This window comes from Alexandromys fortis, unplaced genomic scaffold (assembly GCF_014885135.2).
Source record: "Alexandromys fortis isolate MF-2015 unplaced genomic scaffold, M_Fortis_MF-2015_v1.1 scaffold_31, whole genome shotgun sequence".
Classification (NCBI taxonomy): Eukaryota; Metazoa; Chordata; class Mammalia; order Rodentia; family Cricetidae; genus Alexandromys; species Alexandromys fortis.
The window spans coordinates 13,648,274-13,653,901 of NW_026067974.1; positions in this window are offsets into that span (position 1 = coordinate 13,648,274).

Sequence of the window (5,628 nt, forward strand, 5' to 3'; positions counted from 1 at the left end):
ATTTCCACCAGGGGCCTCTTTTGAATGGGGGCCAGTGGACACTAGGAGGGAGGAGGCTTCAAAGCCTCACTCCCCACACCCCCATACACCCCCACCCCGCCCTACAGTTCCTCAGAAGGAACAGTCCACATTATTGACAGGGAGTCTGGATCGAATTATGGGACCTCCTCCCCTGATTGAGCCAGAAGGAAAAAGTATTTTTTCTTTAAAATAAAATAAAGCCAGGTGTGGGTAGTTCAAGCCTGTGATCACAGTGCTCGGGAAGTTGAGGCAGGAATATTGTATAGAGTTCCATGCCAAACTACACTGGAGAGTGTGAACCCATCTCAAAACAAAGAAATACTTCTTTTAGTGCTGGGTTTGAGATTGGGAATCTCCTAAGGCTAAGCACACATTTTACCACTTAGTAATGATTCTTCTAAAAACTGTTCAAAACTGTGCTTGCTAGTAGGGTGTGGTGGTGCACACTTCTGATCTCAGATTTTAGAAGACAGAAGAAGGAAGACCTTTGTGAGATCGTGGCACAGCTGTTCTATGTAGAGTTCCAGGCTATCCAGGGCTGCATAATGAAACTTTGTCTCAACAAACTAAAAACCATTCTGAGACAAGGGAGTTGGAAAGGCAGCTCAATCATAGGCAAACCGGCTGCTCTTTCAGAGATCCTGGGTTCAATTCCCAGCAGACACATGGTAGCACACATGTGTCCTTAACTCCAGCACCCTAGCACTAGGGACCCATGCAGTACAGACATACACACAGGAATAAAGGAAGAAAAAATTTAAATATATGTAAAATTTTTTACTGACCATCCCCATGACTAGAAAATGCTGGGCATGGTGGCACATTCCTTTCATTGTAGGACTTGAGAGGCAGAGGCAGGCAGATCTCTGAGTTTGAGGCCAACGTGATCTATAGAGCGAGTTCCAGGACAGCTAGGACTATACAGATAAAACCTGTCTGGAAAAACCAAAAAGAGAAAAAGGAGAGCCGGGTGGTGGTGGCACGTGCCTGTGCCTTTAATCCCAGAACTCGGGAGGCAGAGGCTTGCAGATCTTTGTGAGTTCAAGGCAAGCCTGGTCTACAGAGAAACCCTGTCAGAGAGAGAGAGAGAGAGAGGGAGAGGAAGAGGGAGAGGGAGAGGGAGAGGGAGAGGGAGAGGGGAAAACCGAGAAACAACCTAATTAGACTTTTGAGGTAACTGTTCTGAACAAGTTTTGAACATAATCTTCCATGTGTCTTTCTTTGCGTGCAGATAAAAAGATATGTGTCTCCAACCACACACAGGGTTATGTAAGGTGTTCTGTTCAGTTTTGCTTTTCTCACTTACATCTTGGATATGATTCATTGCTGGCAACTATGATTTTTTTCTCATTCTTTTTGATGACTACATGCAATGTCGTTATGGGAATCTATCATCATTTTATTAAATTTATTGTTGAGTTCAGTGTGTGAATGAACCATGAGCCTCTTTGCATATTTTTTGTACCCTTGAGGAAAACTCCTTGTGTGGAAGGGTAGTTATGTGGGCGGGTAAGATGGCTCAGCAGGTCAAGTCCACTGCTGCCGAGTCTAACTAACCACCTGGGTTTGACTCCACATGATGAGAGAACTGACCCCTGAAACTTGACACCTGAAACTTGTTTTCTGACTTCCACACTTGCCCAATCACACCTACAGACACACACGTGCACACAAAATAAGTTTTGTCGTTGTTTTGTTAGTAGAGTCAAGCATGGTGGCATATGCCCTTAATCTTAATGTGTGCGTCTCTATGAGTTTAAGCCCAGCCTGGTCTATGTAGTGAGTTCCAGGCCAGCTAAGGCTGCACAATGAGATCCTGCCTCAAAAAGCAAAACAAGGCTGGGCGATGGTGGCGCACGCCTTTAATCCCAGCACTCGGGAGGCAGAGACAGGCGGATCTCTGTGAGTTCAAGACCAGCCTGGTCTACAGAGCTAGTTCCAGGACAGGCTCAAAAGCCACAGTGAAACCCTGTCTCGAAAAACCAAAATAAAATAAATAAATAAATAAATAAAAGCAAAACAAACAAAAAAAAACTTAAACAGATTTTTAAAAAGGAGTATATGTGGCCAGGCATGGTGGTACATGCCTTTTAATTCCAGCATTTGGGAAGCAGAGGCAGAAGTACAAGGCTAGCCTGGTCTACATAGCCTTTTTTTTTTTTAAGATGCATTGAGGATAATACGTATTTTAGGCTTTGCCAAAGTTTAAGGAAGAGAGAAGTTTAAAGTTTATCGAATCTCACCCTCCAACGCTGATCTCTAGGCCTCTCCATGCCGAGTTGTACAAAGTGTCTTTGCTTTAGAGAGGGAAGAAATAAAATCAGTAACTGGGCAGAGGCTTCGCTCGGGTGGAGAGTGAGCTCAGGCTCAGCACCGCTGCCGGCTGCCTGGCTGGTGGCGGAGGCTGGCAGATGGTGAGGACTCCCTGGCACCCAGCTTGTCGCAAACGTCAGGCAAAGTAGGCGAAGCAAGCCCTGAAATAAATCCCGGGGTGCAGGGGACGCAGCTCAGGGGAGGGAGGCTGAGACCAGAAATGCTTGCTCAGAGCTGAGCAAGGAGGAATGGTCTCTGGTCCTCAAGAGGACAGAGAAGGTTCTGGAACTTGCCTCCCTGCCTGCTTGTGACCCCTGCTTGACCCTTATAGTAGGGATTCCCACCAAAGATCATAGGGCAAGGATTCTGATGGGTCTGATTCCCAGGTCACTCTGGGCTGTTTGGGGCCTGGTCACTCTGGTTCACTCAGATCTCTCTGTTAATCCTGGTGTAACCCCCCAACCCCCGACCGAGTGGTGTGGGGTAGGGTGAGGTGGGAAGCCAGGAGGCTCATCTCCTTAGTATCCTGCATGCCCTTCCTGGTTAATCCCGTGGAAAGGTCCTTAGGGGACAGGAGAGGTTGCAACTGTTTTTTAATGTGGAAAATGAGAGTCTTGTCTCCCTCACGCTGCTTGTGTGGGATTCAACACAGGCTCAGCATTCTACTGTTGAGACAGAATTCTAGAACAAACAAGAAAAGATGTATTTTATTATGTGTGTGCCTCTCTGTGTAAGTATTTATATACACATGAGTGAAGGTGCCCACCAAGGCCAGAAGGGGGTGTCAGAGTCTCTGGGGTTCCCTTAGAGGTCGGTTGTCATGAACCTGCTGGTGTGGGTGCTGGGACCTGAACTCCTGTCCTCTGGAAGAGCAATACTGGCTCTTAACCCCAAAGCCATCTCTTGGACTCCATTGTCAGCATTTTTTAATGTTTAGGGTTTTATCGTTTGTTTTTGCCTTGTATTTTGAGACGGGGGTCTCCCATGCAGCTGAAGCTGGTGAAAATTTACCATCCTCTGGCCTCAGCTCTTGAGTGCTGGGGTGACAGACGTGTTGAGCACCACGCACGTGTCTCCGGTTCTGCACTGCGGTTTGTGTTGTTTTTATGGAGTCACCCACTGCGCTCCATTCCTGGACAGAACCACTTTGTGCCTTCCTGAGTTCCCTGAGCCTGGTGGTGGGAGAACAGAGCCCCTAATCTGACTACCCTACATCCCAGAGAGCAACCCACAGGGTGGCTGAAGGGTAAATGACCTTGGACCAATCGATCACGACCTTGTTATTCCCCACTCCTAGGTTTACCCATCCTACATCTAAATCTACTAAATGAGGACCACAGGTGGTTGCTGCTCAGTGGTAAGTCAGCTTGACACAGGACGCATTCACCTGAGAGGAGAGGAACTTGATTGAGAAAATGGGCTGTCCTCAAGCCTCTGGAGCAATTTCTTAATTAGTGATTGATGTGGAGGGCCTAGGTTCTATAAAAAAGCAAGCTGGAAACCTGGCCATGGTGGCATGAGTCTTTAATCCCAGCATTTAGGAGGCAGAGGCAGGGGAATCTCTGAGTTTGAGGCCAGACTGGTCTACGAAGCGAGTTCCAGGACAGCCAGGACTGTGACACAGAGAAACCGTGTCTCAAAAAATAAAAAAGCAAAAAAAAAGAGAGATGTTCTGGCGGAAATTTCATCCCAGCCTCTGGCATCTGTATGCCCAAAGAGTCTGGAATGTTCGGGTGGAAGCCCACCCCAATCCCTCTCCCCTATCTCTCTTCAAACCCTTCTGAGTCTCAGAAAATCCTGTCTCCAAAAACCAAAAAAAAAAAAAAGACTGAGCAAGCTACGTGGGGCAAGACAACAAAGAAACAAACAAAAAAGCAAAAACAACACACTCAGCTGCGCGGTGGTGGCACGTGACTTTAATCCCCGCACTCCTGAGGCAGAGACAGGCAGATCTCTGATCTCTGTGAGTTCGAGGCCAGCCAGGTTTACAGCAGCTCCTGCCTCCAGGCTCCTGCCCTGCTTGTGTTACTGTCCTGACTTCCTCCAAGGATGAACAGTGGCGTGGAGGTGTAAGCCAAATGAACCTTTTTGTTCCCAACCCCAAAGCTGCTTTCGGTCATGGTGTTCCAACAGGGCCTTGCACTCCTGACCCTTCTCCAGTCTCTCAAATCCTGGCTCTACAGGTGTGCACCGTCAAGCTCAGCTTAAACCCGGTATAAGGCGGGTGTAGTTACTTTTTGGAACAGTGTCTCCCAGTATAACTCTGACTGACCTGAAACTTGCAGGGGCTTTTGTTGCTATTCTTGTGCTACAGGGCCTCATGGATGTTTGCTAAACACTCTCAACACCAACCCACAATGTCCAGCTCTTGGTTCACTTTAGAATTATCAATAAGAAGTAGAAGTAGCTTTCTCTCTCTTTCTCTCCCTCCCCCCTCATCGATGGCCCTGTGAAATGACCTTATTTGGGGTTAAGTTTGTTTACCCTCTGACACCTAGTCCGTTGTTCACTGCTCTGTCCCCATTACTATCTCTGGGACACTGGGTGTCCCCAAAGGATGGAGGGTGGGGTAGGAAGTGGTTTTAGTTTATAAATGTTGATAAGTCCCCAGGAAAACAGCCAGCAAGTAAGATTGGAGAGCTTATCCTGGAAGGCTTCCAGGAGGAGGAGGAGGAGGAGGAGGAGAGGCGAGGACAAGAACTCTGAGCTGGAAGGAAGGATCCTGATTAAGGAGAGACTCAGATCACAAGGCTTCCTGATGAAAGAGAGAGACTCTCAGCACAAAGCATCCCACTTAAGGAGAGACTCTGAGCACAAAGCATCTTCATTAGGGAGGGGCTCTGAGCGCTGGCCTAGAACAGTCCTGGACGCACCAGTCACTGAGGAAGAAAGACCTGGTCTGGAGAGTAGTAAACACAGTTTCGTTCTTCCCTCCCCTGTAATTAATACTAGCCCAGGACACGCCTCAGAGATTGTCCACCACTCCCCTCCCCCAGCTCTTGCCTCTGTCAGCGGAGGACATTCAAGTTCTATGAGATTCTTGAGATTCCCCATTATTGGGCCGATAAAAGGTCTGCACACAGAGGTGGTGGCTGACAAAGATTCAGTCCCTGAAGGTTTGAGGAGAAAGAAAACTGACTCTCTCAGCTCATGTTTTCTGATAGCCACAGGCCTCCCGAACACACACACACTACATGAAATATGATTTAAAGATTAAAGTGTTGTCTAAGTCAGTTTCATCAGTTGGTGGTGCTCACTTGTAATCCCAACCCGGGGGCGGGGCGGGGGGGGGGG